Here is a 23,710-nt window from a genome sequence, read left to right on the forward strand (position 1 = left end):
TTCGGTCGACAAAGGGCGTCACATGAAAGACGAGATAAGCAGTCTTTGTTCGGGCTGACTGCAACTACACAATGCAAAAACTCAATTGCAAATATCTGCCGAAACACCAGAGAAACTACGAGCAGGGACAGCCTGTATACTGCAGATGTGGTAAGGGTTTGGGGCACCGCTAGCAGCTCCCTCTGGGGGCGACCCTTGCCATGGGACAGGCTCTGGGGAGTGCTGTCTGCGGCCCCCCCACACTTCTCTTACCCCGCCTTCGCCTTCTGTCTGCCGCGAACATTGGGCCTCCGAGAATACGGTGGCGGCTTCTAAAGCCCGGCAGCCCGCAGAGACCGCCTGTACGCTCGCAGCAGACATACGGAGTGCCATAAAAAAAGGGGGAAGGAAAAGAAAACCTGAGAGACGACGCTCAGTTCTGTCGTATAATAAATTCTGAAAACAGGTCTTACGAGGTGCGACAATAAAGTAATGTGACTGATTTTCTTTGCAAGATGTGGCAACCCTGTAGGCTTCTGTAGGCACAATATCTTTGACCTCGGTCCATAAGCTGCTTCTAGTCTAAGCGGTACATCGATGCAACTGCTCAGTCGTGACTTGTGCAGTAATAAGTTTAACACGTGTTTGTGTCTCTCGTCACGGAAATGTAACCACATAATATTGCGCAACGGTATGCCATATCTTTTTCCGTTAAATTGGGCGAAAAAACGACGACAACTTACGGTAAGCTTCAGAAGGCTTTTGGAGAGGAGGTTATGTCAAGAGCTCAAGTTTTTCGTTGGCATAAAATGTTTAGTGAAGGTAAATATTGAAGATGAAGACCCCAGTGGACGACCATCAACCTCACAGACGGATGACAACTTGGCCAGGGTGCGTGAACTCGTACGAGCTGATCGAGGATTATCCGTGAAAATGATTGCAGAAGAACCGAACATCAATCGAGAAACGGTTCGTCTAATATAACTGAAGATCTTGGTATGAGAAAGATTTGTGCAAAAATGGTCCCCAAAATTCTCACACCACCATAGCGAGAAACACGGAAAATTGTGGCAGCCGATCTGTTAGAGCAAACGGAAATCAATCCAGAATTGTTGAGCCGTGTTATCACTGGTGATGAAAGTAGGTTTTTTCAGTACGATCCAGAGACAAAACGCCAAAGTTCGCAATGGTTCTAAAAGGGATCACCCACACCAAAAAAAAGCTCGCATGTCAAAGTCAAAAGTGAAATGCATGTTTTGCGCTTCTTTGATTCCAAGGGAATTGTTCATAAAGAGTGGGTGCCTCCTGAACAAACAGTTAACCAATATCACTACAAAGAAATTTTAGAAAGACTTCGTAAAAGAGTTCTTCGTGTCCGTGACAACATTGCTGATATTTGGATTCTGCATCACGATAATGCGCGATCTCATTCTGTTTTGTCAGTGCAGCAATTTCAGTACTACCACAGCCACCTTATTCACCAGATATCGCTCCGTGCGACTTTTTTCTATTTCCAAGAGTCAAAACGGCAGTCAAGGGACACCATTTTCAAATAACACAAGATGTCCAAAAAGCTGTGACGAGGGTCTTGGAGGATATTACAGAAGATGAGTCCCTGAAATGTTACCATCAATGGCAGAAGCGCTGAAAAAAGTGTGTGCAATCAGAAGGGAACTACTTTGAAGGAAACAACACTAAACTTGACTAAAACGGTAAGCAAAATTGTTTTTTCACATCAGTCTCATTACTTTATTATCACACCTCGTATACCTCGGATAACACGTACAGAATCTAAATCTACATCCACACGGATACTCCGCAAGCCACCTGACGGCATTTGGTGGAAGGTACTTCTGGTACCAAAAACTGATCCCCCTTCCCTGTTTCATTCGCGAATGGTACCTGGGCACCTAGGGAGAATGAGAGTCGGTAATCCTCTGTATTGGCTAGAATTTATCGTCGTCGTTTCGCGAGACGAATGCGAGTGAAAGTAATACGTTGTCCGAATCTCCTCGGAAAGTACTCTGTCGAAATTGCAATAGTAGAGCTCTCCGTGATGCACAACGCCTCTCTTATAGCGTAGTTAGTCGAGCATCTCAACTTCTGTTGCGCCAGCCAAAATTAAGAAATAGGAACCTTGAAAGTCATGCAAAAACCCTATTAAGACGATCGATAAACAACGTGTTTAGTTCCTGTCGAAGTTCAAACAGCTTCTTTTTTTAAAAAAAACTTACTCCCCCTTTCTCCACTTCAGGAATTAGTTATGTTGGTTATTTTTGTTCGTATAGAACAGGAATATCTCAGTCTTTGTGATCTCTTTTTTTCGTGTCCGATTTTCATCCTTGTTTCAGTTCAATGTCATGGGAATCTGAATATTTTTTTTAATAAATCTTTTCTAGTTTTATTTCATAACTCGTTGAATACCAAGAGTTTAATCACGTAAGGATCTAATTTTAGTTGGATGAGTAGAAAAGGAGGCATCCATGTACGTAGTAATAACATAAAAACGTTTACTTTTTATATAATATTGAATACGATTACCGTAATCTACCTTACAAATACTCAGTGGATAATAGTCAATTATTTAAAAATCTTGGATACTTCGTGGTTCGAATTTAGATATTTGTATTCTGGTGTATAACCCGTGGTCAGTGGCATCCGAGACACAGGAACGTAAGCAGACATGTTTTCGCTATTACGTATACAGTTATCATGTTGTACAAATCGATGCACATACAGTTGTTTGTTCTTCTGTACCAGATGCAAATGGCAATGGGTTATTCACCCGAATACCGGTTTGGCTAATAAACACGTCGTCCGCCTCATGGTGTCAGAAGACGTCCTTTAACAAACAAATCGTTTGATACACAACAAGTGCGTGTATTTCTTCGAAAGTGGTTTTTGCGGTACAACAGGCTCAAACCCACCAATTCAGTTATAGCCAAAAATGGCAATTTTGGAATGTTAGCATCTCTTGGAAAATATTCTGGGGGTGCCTGTGGTGCAGTTGTTACATTTTGTGGCTTTGAGTGGATTTTACTCAACACGGCATAATCATTCAATGGAAGACCTGTTTGTGTGCACCATTAGCTGCAGTATAAACGTTACTGAAAAGTGCTAGAGTGGCCGTCACCAACTCAGTCACCTTAAGGCCACACCCACAGCCTGGAGTCCAAGGGCGCTAAGCGTTGTGGTTCGCCCGCCTCATACCTTTGACGCAGTATATAGGCCTACACTGTTAAGATGGCAGTGTGTCAGCGCTAGCTTAAAGTTCAGTTCTTCAGTGCAACATCGAGAGTTCACGTTTCAGCTGTCCGTCGAACAGTAAACTGACGTGTGTTTGCTAGTGACCGAAACGCGGCAGGAGTAAGGGCCTATGTGTAGTGCTACTCCAGTCGGTACGCGTAAAGGCATTCGAAAACAACCTAAAATTGTCGCATATAAAGTATTGTAGTTTTTTACTTATTTGGTCAACAGTGAAGAAACCAGGTATAACACAAATTTTGCGCAAGTTCAATAAATGACGACAAAACCTTGCGGTATTCGGATTCGATCGTAATCCATATCAACAGTGCAGTGAAAAAAATTAAATATTCTGGCTCAAAAACGTTCTTTCTTTCTGTTCTCCGCTCAGATAGCTGGCGATTCAAAAAGTGTGACAATGAACGACATTTTTTAATGGAATGCAAAGGCATTACAGTAGCAAGATTGAGTGAAGAGGACAACAGTCTTGTGGAATACGTCGATAAAACTTAAGTTTCACAAAACCTTACGAACAAACGTATTTTGCTCAACTTCAAAGAAAATATTGGCCAGAAACTATATACAGTTTCTTTTGTGTAGCGTATATCGGCGATTCGGGTGATTGCTGCGCTAATGAAGGGTCTGTAACAGCTGCATACGCAAATGAAAAATTTTCGGGAGGCGGGGAATTTTCTCGGTCGTGTTCGCTGAAATCTTGGCGGCGGCGTGCGAGTTCTCGCGCACTCCCGCATACGGAGTCTCTCGTAAATAATAGGTGACACGATACAATAATGATGTCTCAGATGTTACAGAAAGTAATTTCGCGGTTTTCTTAACAACTACCTCGCTGGAAGTATCTTCAAGGTCCAATAGAACGCAAATTCATCAGAGACAATATTTTTCGTTACGCTGGCTGGAGCAGTTTCACATCTTTTACGTTATTTTACTTTTTACCTAGGAATATTTTTGCATCTTCACGATAAAATCAGTATCACATGCGTCTATATATTTTCAGAATGTTCTTAGAGTTTAGTACAAATACGCGAGTGGTTCAGTTTTCTCGGCAACTTGAGGTAAAAAATTATTTCTCTTCAACATTTCTTGCAATCTGCGCACCCCGCAGGAACTCAGATGACTTCTTTGGACGGTTCTTCCTTATCCATCCTACTGCCCGGGTATCGACCAGCAGAGTGATTCCATGCGTGCATACAGGCCCTCCCAGTAAGGTCGCCTAAGGCCGCCGTATTGAGCTGAGTATATGATGAAAACAGGGTTTTCTAACCAAAAGAGTGGGGGAATACGTCGTGTATTGGAATCCTGAATAAAGCCGATCTGATTTCAGAAAGAAAAATATACAGGGTTATTACAAATAATTTAAGCGATTTCACAGCTCTACAATAACTTTATTATTTGAGATATTTTCACAATGCTTTGCACACACATACAAAAACTCAAAAAGTTATTTTAGGCATTCACAAATGTTCCATATGTGCCCCTTTAGTGATTCGGCAAACATCAAGCCGATAATCAAGTTCCTCCCACACTCGGCGCACCATGTCCCCATCAATGAGTTCGAAAGCATCGTTGATGCGAGCTCACAGTTCTGGCACGTTTCTTGGTAGAGGAGGTTTAAACACTGAATCTTTCACATAACCCCACAGAAAAGAGTGGAAATGGGGTTAAGTCGGGAGAGCGTGGAGGCCATGACATGAATTGCTGATCATGATCTCCACCACGACCGATCCATCGGTTTTCCAATCTCCTGTTTAAGAAATGCCGAACATCATGATGGAAGTGCGGTGGAGCACCATCCTGTTGAAAGATGAAGTCGGCGCTGTCGGTCTCCAGTTGTGGCATGAGCCAATTTTCCAGCATCTCCTGATACACGTGTCCTGTAACGTTTTTTTCGCAGAAGGAAAAGGGGCCGTAAACTTTAAACCGTGAGATTGCACAAAACACGTTAAGTTTTGGTGAATTGCGAATTTGCTGCACGAATGCGTGAGGATTCTCTACCGCCCAGATTCGCACATTGTGTCTGTTCACTTCACCATTAAGAAAAAATGTTGCTTCATCACTGAAAACAAGTTTCGCACTGAACGCATCCGCTTCCATGAGCTGTTGCAACCGCAACGAAAATTCAAAGCGTTTGACTTTGTCATTGGGTGTCAGGGCTTGTAGCAATTGTAAACGGTAAAGCTTCTGCTTTAGCCTTTTCCGTAAGATTTTCCAAACCGTCGGCTGTGGTACGTTTAGCTCCCTGCTTGCTTTATTCGTCGATTTCCGCGGGCTACACGTGAAACTTGCCCGCACGCGTTCAACCGTTTCTTTCTTCGCTTACTGCAGGCCGACCCGTTGATTTCCCCTTACAGAGGCATCCAGAAGCTTTAAACTGCGCATACCATCGCCGAATGGAGTTAGCAGTTGGTGGATCCTTGTTGAACTTCGTCCTGAAGTGTCGTTGCACTGTTATGACTGACTGATGTGAATGCATTTCAAGCACGACATACGCTTTCTCGGCTCCTGTACCATTTTGTCTCACTGCGCTCTCGAGCGCTCTGGCGGCAGAAACCTGAAGTGCGGCTTCAGCCGAACAAAACTTTATGAGTTTTTCTACGTATCTGCAGTCTGTCGTGAGCATATGTCAATGAATGGAGCTACAGTGAATTTATGAAATCGCTTCAATCATTTGTAATACCCCTGTATATGTTGCAGTAGTTGCCAAGTGCCCCTCCCGCAATAGTGTACTTCCGCTTATCTGCTGAGATACCGGCCGGAGCGGCCGAGCGGTTCTAGGAGCTACAGTCTGGAAACGCGCGACCGCTGCAGTCGCAGGTTCGAATCCTGCCTCGGGCATGGATGTGTGTGATGTCCTTAGGTTAGTTAGGTTTAAGTAGTTCTAAGTTCTAGGGGACTGATGGCCTGACAAGTTAAGTCCTATAGTGCTCAGAGCCATTTTCTGCTGAGCTATTGTCTTTATTTTCTTATAACTGAAATACCCCTCTCAAATCAGTAAAGTTTCATCTTCCCCTTCTGGATGCTTCACTGTTTTTGTCAGCAGTGTAGCTTTTGTTTCGCTCCTTATTAAAGTCCCTATATTTCGTAGCAGAGCATGCAAGCTGCCTTCGCCGCTTTGCATCGGCTCTTCTCTGGCTGCCATTTTCCGCCCGGGTGGCGACGACGCCCCCGCGGACGCGTCCCTCCGCAGACACAGATGGCGGACGCGACCGACAGAGGCCGGCGACACGGCGGGGCGCACATCGGAATTCCCGCTCGGCGGCGGCTCCAAACACAGCGCGAAATTTAATTAAAACCGCGACCGCGGCGCAGTTCCCCCTGTTGTCATCCGACCCCCATCCCCCAACATTTCTGTTCTGTTGCTCCGTCCAAAGCACGTAGGCAGACGGCGAATGTGCTTTTCACGCCAAACTCCCACGTATACAGATTCACAGACAGAACTGCTCTTATAGCGTAATGCGCGATCGTATAGCTTGCTAGATAGCGACACGAGTCAGACAAGAACTGAACTGGCGTGGCAGATTAACGACCGTGGGATCGTCCACTGGCCAGACTGAGGGTGGTTTTTAGATGCCGGCACGGTAGCTCAGCGCGTTCGGTCAGAGAGCCGGTTGGCCTCTGTAATAAAAAATTGAGTGGAACGATCACCCACCGAACTTGAACAGGATGTCTTGCGACCTCCGCAACGACCAAACACAACGATCAATAACGAACAAAATGAAAAAAAAGGGCGGTCTCTCACTCTCTTTTCGACAAATGTGGGGCTTGTCCCCAGACTGAGCCTCAAAAGTACCATATACACTGAAGCGCCAATGAAACTGGTATAGACTTGCATATTCAAATATAGAGATATGTATACAGGCAGAATACGGCGATGCGGTCAGTAACGCCTATACAGGGCGTTACAAAAAGGTATGGCCAAACTTCCAGGAAACATTCCTCACACACAAATAAAGAAAATATGTTCTGTGGACATGTGTCCGGAAACGCTTACTTTCCATGTTAGAGCTCATTTTATTACTTCTCTTCAAATCACATTAATCATGGAATGGAAACACACAGCAACAGAACGTACCAGCGTGACTTCAAACACTTTGTTACGGGAAATGTTCAAAATGTCCTCCGTTAGCGAGGATACATGCATCCACCCTCCGTCGCATGGAATCCCTGATGCGCTGATGCAGCCCTGGAGAATGGCGTATTGTACCACAGCCGTCCACAATACGAGCACGAAGAGTCTCTACATTTGGTACCGGGGTTGCGTAGACAAGAGCTTTCAAATGCCCCCATAAATGAAAGTCAAGATGGTTGAGGTCTGGAGAGCGTGGAGGCCATGGAATTGGTTCGCCTCTACCAATCCATCGGTCACCGAATCTGTTGTTGAGAACACTTTGACTGAAATGTGCAGGAGCTCCATTGAGCGTAGGTGGAAGAACATGGGGCCCAATCAAGACATCACCAACAACGCCTGCCCAAACGTTCACAGAAAATCTGTGTTGATGACGTGATTGCACAATTGCGTGCGGATTCTCGTCAGCCCACACATGTTGATTGTGAACATTTACAATTTGATCACGTTGGAATGAAGCCTCATCCGTAAAGAGAACATTTGCGCTGAAATGAGGATTGACACATTGTTGGATGAACCATTAGCAGAAGTGTATCCGTGGAGGACAATCAGCTGCTGATAGTGCCTGCACACGCTGTACATGGTACGGAAACAACTGGTTCTCCCGTAGCACTCTCCATAAAGTGACGTGGTCAACGTTACATTGTACAGCAGCAACTTCTCTGACGCTGACATTAGGGTTATCGTCAAATGCACGAAGAATTGCCTCGTCCATTGCAGGTGTCCTCGTCGTTCTAGGTCTTTCCCAGTCGCGAGTCATAGGCTGGAATGTTCCGTGCTCCCTAAGACGTCGATCAATTGCTTCGAACGTCTTCCTGTCGGGACACCTTCGTTCTGGAAATCTGTCTCGATACAAACGTACCGCGCCACGGCTATTGCCCCGTGCTAATCCATACATCAAATGGGCATCTGCCAACTCCGTATTTGTAAACATCGCACTGGCTGCAAAACCACGTTCGTGATGAACACTAACCTGTTGATGCTACGTACTGATGTGCTTGATGCTAGCACTGTAGAGCACTGAGTCGCATGTCAACACAAGCACCGAAGTCAACATTATCTTCCTTGAATTGGGCCAACTGGCACTGAATCGAGGAAGTACAGTACATAATGACGAAAATAAAATGAGCTCTAACATGGAAATTAAGCGTTTCCGGACACATGTTCACATAATATCTTTTCTTTATTCGTGTGTGAGGAATGTTTCCTGAAAGTTTGGCCGTACCTTTTTGTAACACCCTGCATAAGGCGACAAGTGTCTGTATTAGTTGCTAGATCGGTTACTGCTGCTACAATGACAAGTTATCAAGATTTAAGCGAGTTTGAACGTGGTGTTAGCCCACGACTGATGCGACACAGAATCTCCGAGATAGCTATGAAGTGGGGGATTTTCCCGTACGACCATTCCGCCAGTGTACCGTGAATATCAGGAATCCGGTAAAACATAAAATCTCCGACGTCGATGCGGTCGGAAGAAGATCCTACAGCTGGCCGTGGTGGCCGAGCGGTTCTAGGCGCTTCAGTTCGGAACTGCGCGACTGCTTCGGTCGCAGCTTCGAATCCTGACTCGGGCATGGATGTATGTGATGTCCTTAGGTTCGTTGTTGTTGTTGTTGTGGTCTTCAGTCCTGAGACTGGTTTGATGCAGCTCTCCATGCTACTCTATGCTGTGCAAGCTTCTTCATCACCCAGTACCTACTGCAACCTACATCCTTCTGAATCTGCTTAGTGTATTCATCTCTTGGTCTCCCTCTACGATTTTTACCCTCCACGCTGCCCTCCAATACTAAATTGGTGGATTTTCTCTGCCTCGTGATGGCTGGGTGTTGTGTGCTGTCCTTAGGTTAGTTAGATTTAAGTAGTTCTAAGTTCTAGGGGACTAATGACCATCGATCTTAAGTCCCATAGTGCTCAGAGCCATTTGAACCATTTTTGAACTAAATTGGTGATCCCTCGATGTCTCAGAACATGTCCTGCCAACCGATCCCTTCTTCTAGTCAAGTCGTACCACAAGCTCCTCTTCTCCACAATTCTATTCAATACCTCCTCATTAGTTATGTGATCTACCCATCTAATCTTCACCATTCTTCTGTAGCACCACATTTCGAAAGCTTCTATTCTCTTCTTGTCTAAACTATTTATCGTCCACGTTTCACTTCCATACATGGCTACACTCCACACAAATACTTTCAGAAACGACTTCCTGACACTTAAATATACACTCGATGTTAACAAATTTCTCTTCTTCAGAAACGCTTTCCTCCCCATTGCCAGTCTACATTTTATATCCTCTCTACTTCGACCATCATCAGTTATTTTGGAACTCAAATAGCAAAACTCCTTTACTACGTTAAGTGTCTCATTTCCTACTCTAATTCCCTCAGCATCACCCAACTTAATTCGACTACATTCCATTATCCTCGTTTTGCTTTTGTTGATGTTCAACTTATACTCTCCTACCAAGACACTATCCGTTCCGTTCTACTGCTCTTCCAAGTCCAAGTACTTTGCTGTCTGACAGAATTACAATGTCATCGGCGAACCTCAAAGTTTTTATTTCTACGCCATGGATTTTAATAGCTACTCCGAACTTTTCTTTTGTTTCCTTTATTGCTTGCTCAATATACAGATTGAATAGCATCGGGAATAGGCTACAACCCTGTCTCACTCCCTTCCCAACCACTATTTCCCTTTCATACCCCTCGACTGTTATAACTGTCATCTGGTTTCTGTACAAATTGGCCGGCCGGTGTGGCCGTGCGGCTCTAGGCGCTTCAGTCTGGAACCGCGTGACCGCTACGGTCGCAGGTTCGAATCCTGCCTCGGGCATGGATGTGTGTGATGTTCTTAGATTAGTTAGGTTTAAGTAGTTCTAAGTTCTAGGGGCTGATGACCACAGATGTTAAGTCCCATAGTGCTCAGATCCATTTGAACCATTTTTTTGTACAAATTGTAAATAGCCTTTCGCTCTCTGTATTTTACCCCTGCCACCTTCAGAACTTGAAAGAGAGTATTCCAATCAACATTGCCAAAAGCTTTCTCTAGGTCTACAAATGCTAGAAACGTAGGTTTGCCTTTCCTTCATCTTTCTTCTAAGATAAGTCGTAGGGTCAGTATTGCCTCACGTGTTCCAACATTTCTACGGAGTTAGGTTTAAGTATTTCTAAGTCTAGGGGACTGATGTCCTCATATGTTAAGTCATACTGCTCAGAGCCATTTGAACTAAAGATCCTGCAAGAATGAGACCTACGAGGACTGAAGATAATCGTTCAACGTGACAGAACAGCAACCCTTCCGCAAACTGCTGTAGATTTCAATGCTGGGCCATCAACAAGTGTGCGAACCATTCAAGAGACATCTTCGATATAGAGTTTCGGAGCCGAACGTCCATTCGTGCACCCTTGATTGCTGCACGACACAAAGCTTTACGTCTCGCCTGGACCAGTCAACATCGACATTGGACTGTTGATGTCTAGAAACATGTTGCCTGATTGGACGAGTCTCGTTTCAAATTGTATTGATGGAAGTGTATGTGAAAGAAGACAACCTCATAAATCCGTCGACAATGCATGTCAGCAGGGGATTGTTCAAGTTCGTGGAGGCTCTGTAATTGCGTGGAGCCTGTGCAGCTGGAGTGATATGGGACCCCTGATACGACTGTGACAGATGACAGTAACGTAAGCATCCTGTCTGATCACCTGCATCAATTAATGTCCATTGAGCATTCCGAAGAACTTGGCAATTCCAGCAGGACAATGCGACACCTCGGACGTCGAGAAATGCTTCAGAGTGGCTCCAGGAACACTCCTCTGATTTTAAACACTTCCGATGGGCATCAAACTCTCCAGACATGAACATTATTGAGCATGTCTGGAATGCCTTGCAACGTGCTGTTCAGAAGAGATTCCACCCCCTCTTACTCTTACAGATTAATGGACAGCCCTGTAGGCTCGCTCAGGCCGTCAAAGTCCTACTACTGCAGTGGATGACCACTACCTATTGATTATGGCTCGGAGCAACACTGACAGCAACGCCACCATGTTGAATAATGCTTTTCGTGCAGCCACAGAACGCCGTGTTACGTCTCAGACGGTGCGCAATAGGCTACATGACGTGCAACTTCACTCCCGACGCCCATGGCGAGGTCCATCTTTGCAACCATGGCACCATGCAGCGCGATACAAATGGGCCCAACAACATGCCGTAATGGACCGCTCACGATTGGCATCACGTGCCCATCACCGATGAGTGTCGTATATGCCTTCAACCAGACAATCGTCAGAGACGTGTTTGGAGGCAACCCGGTCAGGCTGAACGCCTCAGACACACTGTCCAGCGAGTGCAGCAAGGTGGCATTATGTGGGGCTGACGTACGGCGCTGGTGGTCATGGAAGGCGCCCTAACGGCTGTACGATACATGTATTCCATCCTCCGATGGATAGTGGAACCATAACGACAGCATATTGGCGAGGCATTCGTCTTCATGGACGACAATTCGCGCCCCCATCGTGCACATCTTGTGAATGATTTCCTTCAGGATGACGACATCGCTCGACTAGAGTGGCCAGCATGTTCTCGAGGCATGAACCCTGTCGAACATGGCTGGGATAGATTGAAAAGACCTGTTTATGGACGACGTGACCTACCAACCACTCTGAGGGATCTACGCCGATCTCCGTAGAGGAGTGGTACAATCTGGAGCAACAGTAGCTTGATGAACTTGTGGATAGTATGCCACGACGAATACAGGCATTTATCAGTGCAAGAGGACGTGCTACTGGGTATTGAATGTACCGGTGTGCGCAGCAATCCGAACCATCACTTATGAAGGTCTCGCTGTATGGTGGTACAATATATGGGATGTGTTGTTTTCATGAGCAATAAAAAGGGCGGAAATGATGTTTACGTTGATCTCTAATACAATTTCCTGTATAGGTTCCGGAACTCTCGGAACCGAGGTCATGCGAAACTTTTTTTGATGTGTGAAGAGTCAGTGAGGCACTCCGGTCAGAGGCGGCAGCCTAAATACTTGCTGTAGAGAGGGCGCTGGCGGCATGTTGCTTGCCGGTGTGTCTCTCGCCTCTCTCGTAATATGTGCCCTCGACCTAGTGCCTACTATCGATCTTGGCGCTACATCTTTGCGGACCGGTGTGCTGGCGACTGCTTACGCCAGCACCAGTAGGCAACCCAACTTACCTGTCCCACTCATGGTGTGGACGACGGGTTGCCTACCTTACGCTGCATGTAATATTTTACGGGTAGTTTTATTCTGCCGCCCCTGCCGTGCGGAACAAGGCGCAGTAGTCTGCGGCGTGCAGCAGGGAACGACGGTGGCGGCGGTAATCCCTGGCGGAGTGGACAGCTCCCGACTGCCGCGCCTCGCCCCCCACTGGTCGCCGGACCCGTCAGGCGGCTGACGCGCTGAAACCGGATTACGCGCGCGCCATCGGCCCGGCGCTAACTGGATTCGTTCTGCATAAGGCCCGCCAGCAATTAGATTGCCGGCGCGCCGATCTATCCGGACGCGCCGGAGACGGCTGCGCAGTCGTTAAGCGGGGCGCTCGAGGAATCCGGGCAGGCGCGCCCCGCCGTCCAGATGCGACAGTCGCACGCGGAATTACGCCGGCCCGGACAATGGCAGGCGCTGACTAGGGAGCCCGCCTCGTCCTGGAGACAACAGGCGCTCCGGGTCGACAGAGAAAATGACGTTACGCTCAATTAGGACGAAAAGTTCCTAGGAAAGAGTACACAACAGGTCGCTAGAAATATTACGTGTAAGCGGTGTTGAACAACTTTAAGGAATAATCATCGCAGCTGTGAAATGTATAGTGAAATATGTCACTTCTGACAAGGTGCGATGCGATCGACTTTTTGAAACTACCTATACACTGATGTAGGTTAAGATCTCAGGTATCACACACCGCAGCCATTCATCCTGGTGGGCCCTCGTATGGGAGTAATTGACGGAAGAAAAATTCGGAATTTTGTGTGACATTTAATAACCGTAAAAAATTTACTTTATATAGACTGTTTTCTTGGTGTAATGGATAGGAAGAGGTTGCGGGTTCGAATCTCGTCAGATCCTCCCTGTTTTTATTTTTTATTTTTAAGTCTTTATCGAAATTAGTTCAATCATTAATTTTATTCAGTTAAGTTGTTTAAACGTATTTTTTTTTTTATTTCTATTTCTTTATCACGTCATTTTAATGATCGTATGAACCTTTTAATTTGTTTCATTTTGTCTTTATTCTTTTTTCAATCAGAATTTTTCTGAACATGAATATAATTATCTATTATAATTTTCAATTATTTGAAAATTCCAATTTATTACTTAAAAATTAAAAGACGACATTATTTATATTTGTGCAATTGTGCGAAATATGCATTCTTGTTACCTGATGCGCAGTTTTCTTTGCATGGTAATCGTCATACATTTAAGACATAACGTAAATGCCTATTGCACAACGGACACCATAACGCAGATGAAAATTTAAGTGGAAGATGGGTTATAACTAAAAAGAAATTCCATCAAAAGAGAAATAGATAAAATGAACACATTAATGTGAACGAAAAAACAGTGATAATACCAAAGAAATTAGTACGTAAAATTAATTAAAAACCGTTGCACAACGATTTCACGCGGAGAAAGAATAAAGCACTCCGTCTTCAGGCCACTAGTGGCCCATCGCGACCATCCGACCGCCGTGTCATCCTCAGATGAGGATGCGGATAGGAGGAGCGGGTGGTCAGCACACCGCTCTACCGGTCGTTATGCTGGTTTTCTTTGGCCGGAGTCGCTACTATTCGGTCGAGTAGCTCCTCAATTGGCATCACGAGGCTGAGTGCACCCCCAAAAATGGCAACAGCGCATGGTGGCCCGAACGGTCACCCATCCAAGTGCCAGCCACACCCAACAGCGCTTAACTTCGGTGATCTAAAGGGAACCGGTGTATCCACTGCGGCAAGGCCGTTGCCGGAGAAGGAATGATACCAAGAAAAATGAGAGCAAATGAAGAAGTTCATATTATGATTAAAATTATGTGACACAGGAAAGGAATTAAAAATTACATTCAAACCAAATAATTGAATAAAAATGATGATCGGAATAATTTAAAAATAAAAAAAAAATTATGCTGCAGACGAGATTATAATCTACAACCTCCTGGATGTCAAGCTGTTATCCTAGCCATTACACCACACAACCAGACTGAACAGTGCAATTTTTTTAACGCTACTGAGTATCACACAAAATTCCGAATTTTTCTTTCGTCGATTACTCGAGAACGAGGGTCTACCATGGTGAATGGCTGCAGTGTGTGGTAGTTGGGACCTTAACCTAAATCACCGTATAGATAATTTCAAAAAGTCGATCGCACCGCTAGCAAAGTCTTCCTGTAAGTACACCACGACATCCGAGCACGCCCTTTAAATATCTGTGAATCTGCGAACGATGCGATTTCAAACGGCATCGCAGCAAAGGCGGACGCCAGACTGAGACTCACTGGAAGACTCCTCAGGAAGTGTATGTACAAAGTAAGAAGTTTACAAAATCTTAGTTCGACCGATACTTGAAAATTACTCGTCAGTTTTGGACCCGAAAAGATCCAAAGAAGAGCGGCTTGTTTTGTTACAGGTTTATTTAATAAGAGGAGGCGTCGCGGTGGTTATCAGCTACAACAGTGGCAGATGGTACAAGGGAGACGTTCTGCATCAGGTGTGATTTACAGTCAGCTTTCAGAAAGTATAAGTTCCTACAAGATTCAACCGATATACTGCTTCGCGCAAGATATATCTCGCGAAACAATCGTGAAAGTAAAATCAGAAAGATTCGTGCTCACACTGAAGCTTACCCGGAACCGTTCTTCCAGTGCACAAGATAGCTTCCGCCACACACCGTAGCACAGCTTCCGAAGTAGACATGTAGATAAAAATGTGCTACAAGTGAAAGACACGCGTGTCTTACTGTAAATTTTTAGTCTTGATCGCAATAAATAAAAGCAATTAAATAACAAGTTTCAGTTGTTGAAGACCGTCTTCAGATCTAAGAAAAGAAGTTCAAAAGGGAGAACCCTTAAATAAAAAATTATGAATTAAAGTAAAAAACGTGCAAAAGCTGCTAAATCATTCGTACCATAATAGACATTACAGGACTAATCAATAAGAGTACTTTCCAAACAGCCAGTTGCCAATGTCCTCAAAATACGTTCTAATCACAACCAACGTGATAGGCAGCCATCACAAGACTGACCGCTGTGTGTACACGTGTGCCTCCTGCAAGGGTCTCCAGACTCAAAAATGTGGTGCGCAGAGCCGCACATTTCCAGTGTAAGGGTAATAGCGGAAACTATGGTTCGTATTCCAAAAAAATGTGTGTGAAATCTTATCTTGCTAAGGTCATCAGTGCCTAAGCTTACACATTAATTAATCCAAATTATCCTAAGGACAAACACATACACCCATGCCCGAGGGAGGACTTGAACCTCCACCGGGACCAGCCGCACAGTTCATGACTGCAGCGCCCTGGACCGCTCGGCTAATCCCGCGCGGCTTCGTATTCCAATTAAAAGATACATAGTAACAAAATAATGAAGGGCAGCATTTTTAAAATCTTGATAGAAACACCTTATTAGACAGTTGTATGAGAACTGCAAGCGGTGGGAATTCGCTACTGTTCTTGCTGCGTGTAACTGCGGAGCCTCGCACGAGGAACGAACTGTCAGGCGTTTACACCACAATTTCAGATGCCAACTACCTCACGTTTCAGTTTCAGCATATTACGCTGATACTTTATCGAAACGTTTCAACCCAACATTAACAAGCGCCGAAGAAACTGGTCTAGGCATGCGTATATGCGTATTCAAATGCAGAGGTATGTAAACAGGCAGAATACGGCACTATGGTCAGCAACATCTATGTAACACAACAACTGTCTGGAGCAGTTGTTAGATCGGTTACTGCTGTTACAATGGAAAGTTATCAAGATTTAAGGGGACATTGTATGTCCTATGGCGCCAATCTTAAATTATCAAATTTTGTGACCCATTATCTTGGAAACTTTTTAAGACATCGACTTACAATTTTCCATAATTATTGAATCCACCTTTCTAGATACACTGAACTAGAATTATTACTAAAATTATATTGTGGGGCATGTTATCTCTTTTTTTTTTCAAACACTCAATTTTTGACAGACTTTTGTAAATAAATAAACATAAAAACAAAACAACTCAGGATATTTTAATTATTCTAGGTCCATATGCGTTGAATCTCACACTTGGCATGCTGTGAAAATTTCATGTCTCTACCATCAGTACTTCCTTAGAAAACGGGTCATTTATTGCAAATAATGTAGTTCAGGGATATTGAGGTTTAAAACTTTTTTTATTACAAATTCTTAGAAAGACGTACATTTCTGCGTCTTTAATGCAGTAGAATTGCCCCCTCCCACAGTCAGTTTCACAACAGCCCAGTGCTCGCCTCCTCCTCTTCTCTCTTGCTCCTTTCGTCATTTGCTGAGCAGCTAACTCTGATTCACATACACGAAGGTCATCCAGTTCCCGAAGTCCTTTAGCTGTGTTCTGTCCAAATCTTACACCTACCTTCTCTAGAACCTTTAAGTCTTTCATAGTTCCCACCATTAAAAGTTATTACTGCATCAGACACTGCCAACTTGAGAGTTTTAGAGTCATAAGGCCAACAAATACACATTTAGGCACACGACACCACACAACATTACTGAAGGACTCATTCACATTCTGGGTCTTCCCACGTAAACACCTCTTTAGTAGCTCAGTATTTGCCAAATCTCTGTATATAGGTTTGATTGTCTCCATTACTGCCAAAGGAAGAGAATGTTTATGAGTAAATTCATGCAGGGTGCCAGAAAATTCAGCTTGCCTATATTTACGCCAAGTGTTCCGTGGAGGTGGAGACAAAGCATGACATGGCTTTTCATCGGTTGATATTCGATGAAAGAAACTGCTCCACACAGCTCTTTTCATCTTCTCTAAATTGTTACAGTTATTTATAATGGCCTCCCCATAATATACGTATAAAAAGCAGTTGAAGTGAGCTTACAACAAAAATAGCCGATAATCTATTTACAACGAAAACTAGTATCAGAAATATAGGACTGATTTGTTTATTCGTAATGCTAACTTCTGAGACGCAGCAGTAGGCACAAAACAAAGCAATTCACAGCCTTCTGGACTGTGTAGTTCCCAAGATATGACTGCTCATATGTGGCAGTATATGCGTAGCCGCGAAATTTGACAGTCACATGTCAACATTCAAAATATTATTTAAAGGCCTCACAATTGTCTGATTTTAATGTATTATATACCAAAATGTTCAGGAAAGTCCAAAGCACATTATGGAGTAGAAAACAGAAAATGTCAAATATCAACGAATTTCACGTATAATGTCCCCTCGAGTGAGTTTGAACGTGATGTTACAGTCAGCTCACGAGCGGTACGACACAGAGTCTCCGAGGCAACAATTTTGGACTGCTAAAAAGACAGCGCGGCTCATTATTTCTGCATGCGATCTCCAACAACTTGTTGAGTTCATGTCAGGTCGACTTGCTGCACCTCGCCGTGCAAGAGGATGTCGGAAACGATGTTAGTACCTATCCGATAATTTTTATCACCTCAGTGTGTTTTATTACGTAATGTACTAACTACACTGTAGAACCTCTACAAGGAACTAGTAAAGCTTTTGATATTATTTTTTAATTGCAGCTGATAGTTAAATAAACTGAGCACATATTTAGTAAGTAGAATACGTTGTGTTGCACAAAGAATAAACGAGCCAGCTTAACTTCCTGGCGCCTTTATAAATATTTTGCCCTGCGGCTGAGAATGGCCTGTTTTGTAGCCAGTAAATTACTCGGGCTGGTGTATATCTCTGCATCTTGTTGACCCCTCTCCGAGGGAAATGTACAACAGTACCCGACGTCTCCTCAGCAAGTGCCTCTGACGTGCAGGTAGTACTGTTTCCCCATTCTTGTGGCAGAGCTAAACACTGCGTGAATATGTAACTGCTTCATGACGCCCGTAGCCTCTGTTAGAAAAGGACGCTGTGTGTATGTTTAGTATAGAAATAAGTCGTCATTTGCTGATTTATCGATCGTGACTATGGAACTGTGAAAAGCGAAGGTCGTAGTTCATAAATATCCCCCCCTCCCCCATTGACCCCAAAAGAACATGTCAGCTAAGGCGTTTAAAATTTTTGTAAATAAATTTCCAAATTGTTATGCGAACTTTCGGAGAATAAAATAAAATCTCCAAACTGGAAAGAAATTCTAGAAAATTACAGGTCATGTTGAACGCAGGACAGCAACAGACTTGCAATAGTGGTAAAACCGGTTCCCGTCAGATCACCGAAGTGCCGTCGGGCTTGGCTAGCAGTTGGATGGGTGACCATCCGGTCTGCCGAGCGCTGTTGGCGAGTGGGGTGCACTCAGCCCCACGTGAGGCAAATTCGGGAACTAAATGATTGAGAAGCAGCGGCTTCGGTCACGATAACTGACAGCGGCCGGGAGAGAGGTGTGCTGACCTCACGCTCCTCCATATTCTCATCCGGTGACGCCTATAAGCTGAGGATGGCATGGCGGTCGGTCGGTACCGTTGGATCTTCCACGATCTGTTCGGAAGGAGTTTGGAGTTTAACGCAGGACATGTTCCAGTTTCTTGCTGCATCCGTCTACCAATTACGACACGGTTCCAGAATTCACAGGTGCAACCACAACAAGTCGAGTTAGCTGTAATAGATTGGAAAAAACGGACGTGCCCCCTCCCCCCCCCTCCCCCGCCAAGACAAGAAAACAGACATACTTGCTTCCGGGTCATAGGCAGAAACGACAGCGTTCTGATTATTCACATGCTCGCACAGTCAAAGTACGAGGTTATTTTAATGAACGTCGTAGGCAGAAGTAACAAAATATGAAGAAAAATATTTCACGCCATTTTGTTTTTACTGCATGGAGAAGTGGGGCATACCGGGTTATTCGTAAGTACCTCAACGCTTTCAGATGAGTCCCTCAAAACTACGAAACATACAGAAAGGAGATTCGCATCTGTGGACAGAGAATCTCTCCAAGTTTTTAACTCACAATATTCGTGGCTAATATGGGCACCGTTTGTGGCGCGGCGAACCATTAGCAGGCTTTCTTTACCCGTAGGACATTGAATGCAGTCATAATGTCCTAACTTGTTCCAGTGCCAGAATTATTCCCGTCGAGTAACAGTCGGACTTTCACCATTCTAGTAAAATGCCTTCCCGGAAAATGCAATAAATGTAACATGTTCCTTCTGTTTTTCTGATAACCTATCATGGCCCACATACGGCCCAGTGTCAGTGAAGAGGTTCATGTACATCTCAAATTTTCGGACGAAGTTTTTCCAATATTATTGTTATCATAAAGCTTTTTATAAGTTTTACTGTCATAACTGTAGGCGTTTTGGCACATTAAGAGCAGAGTTGGCGACAAATAAATTACCTTGCCCCCTGCCTCTCCCGGCCCTACACGTCCACAGGATGTGGCATTGGCAACCCTCTTGTCACACAGTAATCCGGTTGCTGTGGGTCTGTTCACAGAGCGGATTTGCCGGAAAGGCATTTTACTAGAATGGTGACAGGCCGACTGTTTCTCGACGGCAATTCTGACACTAGAGCAATTTAGGACATCATGATTGCGTTCAATGTTACCTCTTCGTCAAGACAAGAGACGATAATTTCGTCGGAGGATGCTATGGTTAACTATCATGCAGTGTTTGGAATGCCCGCCACGTCGGACTGAAGGAATACACCGAAGCAGTTCACAGACGGGCTGATACATTTGTTAACGGTAGGTTTGATCAGCACTCGAGTGTTACGGATCTGCTCCTTGAACTTTGCGGGAGTCCCTGGAGGAAAGTCGTCGTTGTTTTCACGAGGGTGTGCTGAAAAAATTTCGAGAACCAGCATCTGTGGCCGACTGCAGAAACAATGTACTCCCACCAACGTACATTTTGGCTATGGACCATGAAAATAGAAAACTTGGGGTACGTATGGAGGAATATTAACATCGTTTATCCGTCTTATCTGCGATTGGAACAGGAAAGGAAACGACAAGTAGCGGCGAACGGTACCCTCCACGCGCACCATACGGTGGCTTGAGGCCAATGTACCAGGTGGTTATAATCAAACTTGCCCTATTTAACACGTTATAACATGGAAACTAATTACCGAACGAGGATCAAATTAGGTAGCATTAATGTCAAGGACATGGGGAAGAGAAGTAATGCAGAATCAATTCAATTGGTTCAAAAAAAAATGGCTCTGAACACTATGGGACTTAACATCTGAGGTCATCAGTCCCCTAGAACTTAGAACTACTGAAACCGAACTAACCTAAGGACAGCACACACATCCATGCCCGAGGCAGGATTCGAACCTGCGACCGTAGCGGTCGCTCGGCTCCAGACTGTAGCGCCTAGAACCGCTCGGCCACACTGGCCGGCTCAATTCAATTGAAACACTTTTAATGTGCTGCTACGGTACATCATACCATTACATATCGGAAAAGCTATTGCTACAAAAAGGGCTCAATATGACGCCCATCAGTGTCCAGGAGAGTCTGAAAGCGCTGGATTGCCTTCTGCACAGAAAAACGAACCACATCCGTAGGTATGCTGGCTACCTCTCCTGATATGCTACACTTCAGATCAGCACATGCGTGAATGTTGTCCTGGTAAACCCTGTCCTTCAGGTAGCCTCACAACCACAAATCACAGGGAGTAAGAACAGGTGCGGGCCAAGCATTTGGAAACGATCCGCTGATAATACGACCGTTTGCAAATGTGTTACGGAGAAGCAGGTGGATCCCCATCTTGCATGAAAACTGTTGCGTTCAATGCGTCTCTCTCCTGTAGGGCGGATATGAGATGTTGGCGAAGCATATAGCAGTAACGTTGGCCAGTCACACTGCACAGCTTTGCTCCTTTAGCTCCAACCTGTTCAAAAAAGAATGGGCCAATGATGAACGTAGCCGTGAAGGCACACCACGCGGTGACATGTTCATCATAGAGAGGAACTTAATCAGAGCGAGTGGAGGTGAAGATCCCCACACTCGGAAGTTCTGTGTGTTCACCTCATCGTCATAGAAAAATGAGCTTCGTCTGTCCATAGGATGGTCCAGGGCGAGCCTTCATCAACTTCAATCCTTGCGAGAAGGTGGAAAGCAAAGACAATACGTCGTTGTGCCTCCTGTGGTGCAAGCTGCTGTACAATATCGATCCTGGACTGTACGGATACCATTTGAGAATGGTTCGAAACAGCTTCCGTACAGTGGACCACTAGATGTTCAACTGTCGTGACACAGCACAAGTACTGCCCGACGATCGGGAATTTCGGGCAGCGTTGTCTGCCACAGCAACAGCGATTTCGTCAACCACCTGTGGTACAACCCGTCGTCGGCCTCTTACCGGACCGACGCCCAGTCCTCCAGTTGATTCGAACTTCTTCATCATGCTCCGCACAACAGGTGGAGAAAGAGGACCCTTTCGTAATCCTTTCAGCCGGCGATATTCTCGAAGTGCAGCTGCAGCACTACTATTGTTTTGATAATACAGCTTCACCAATAATGCCCTGCTCCTATTGTCCAAGCTCATGTTGACACGTTGCGACTGGTCAAATGTGTGAGACCATGAACCACGATGACTAATCACGGCACCTGGTGGCCCTAGTTGGAATTGGACGGTGGCGCTGTGACGAATGCAAATCATGCATCCTACACTCTGAACGTTAATGCTACCTCGTTTGTTACTCGTACGGTAACTAGTTTGCGTGTTGTAACGTGTTAATAGGGAAAGTTTAATTATAACCACCCAGTATGTAGACTTAGATGTAGATACCCTCGTACAGATAGCCACTCGGGACAGCGATGTAGGCACTTATCGAAAGCTTGAGATTTGACGTGGCAAGTCTGCCGAGAACTTTTCATTCATGGACTCCACTGCAAAAGACTTCGTAGTGATTTAAAGATATTTGTGGACGCGCAACCAATCGACAGACGTTACAAGAGCGTGTGATCAATGGATGTGACGCAATCCGGCCAGAGCCAGGTGCATTTCAAAGAGTGCGTGATTCAATGCGAAGAAAGGCTGAAGGATGGCTTAGGGTGCGTGGTAACCACATACAGCACTGCCTATAGTATCTGCTTCTATGTAACAGACAGGTGGAAGTGAGAGGACAGATTAGCTTATATCTCTATAGTTATTGGTTTTTATATATATCACGACATGAACTTTTCCTTTAATTGTGATCAGTACTAATTCTGGTAATACTGACCCTACGACTTATCTTAGAAGAGAGATTAAGGAAAGGCAAACCTACGTTTCTAGCATTTGTACACTTAGAGAAAGCTTTTCACAATGTGGACTGGAATATTCTCTTTCAAATTCTGAAGGTAGCAGGGGTAAAATACAGTGAGGGAAAGACTATTTACGATTCGTGCAGAAACCAGATAGCAATTATAAGAGTCGAGGGGCATGAAAAGGATGCAGTGGTTGGGAAGGGAGTGAGACAGGGTTGTAGCCTCTCTCCGATGTTATTCAATCTGCATATTGAGCAAGCAGTAAAGGAAACAAAAGAAAAATTCGGAGTAGGTATTAAAATCCATGGAGAAGAAATAAAAATGTTGACGTTCGCCGATGACATTGTAATTCTGTCAGAGACAGCAAAGAACTTGGAAGAGCAGTTGAACGGAATGGACAGTGTCTTGAAAGGAGGATATAAGATGAACATCAACAAAAGCAAAACGAGGATAATGGAATGTAGTCGAATTAAGTCGGGTGATGCTGAGGGAATTAGATTAGGAAATGAGACACTTAAAGTAGTAAAGGAGTTTTGCTATTTGGGGAGCAAAATAACTGATGATGGTCGAAGTAGAGAGGATATAAAATGTAGACTGGCAATGGCAAGGAAAGCGTTTCTGAAGAAGATAAATTTGTTAACATCGAGTATAGATTTAAGTTTCAGGAAGTCGTTTCTGAAAGTATTTGTATGGAGTGTAGCCATGTATGGAAGTGAAACATGGATGATAAATAGTTTGGACAAGAATAGAATAGAAGATTTCGAAATGTGGTGCTACAGAAGAATGGTGAAGATTAGATGGGTAGATCACATAACTAATGAGGAGAAATTGACTAGAATTGGGCAGAAGAGGAGTTTGTGGCACAACTTGACTAGAAGAAGGGATCGGTTGGTAGAACATGTTCTGAGGCATCAAGGTTCAAATGGTTCAAATAGCTCTGAGCACTATGGGACTTAACTGCTGAGGTCATCAGTCCCCTAGAACTTAGA

General features: G+C 44.6%; 1 pseudogene; it reads right to left on the reverse strand.

The window, feature by feature from the left end:
* Nucleotides 1-14,223: 14,223 nt before the first annotated feature.
* On the reverse strand, nucleotides 14,224-14,341 carry LOC126107182 (5S ribosomal RNA; annotated as a pseudogene).
* Between the last annotated feature and the right edge of the window lie 9,369 nt (nucleotides 14,342-23,710).

Source organism: Schistocerca cancellata, chromosome 10 (genome assembly GCF_023864275.1).
Source record: "Schistocerca cancellata isolate TAMUIC-IGC-003103 chromosome 10, iqSchCanc2.1, whole genome shotgun sequence".
In the NCBI taxonomy this organism is placed as follows: Eukaryota; Metazoa; Arthropoda; class Insecta; order Orthoptera; family Acrididae; genus Schistocerca; species Schistocerca cancellata.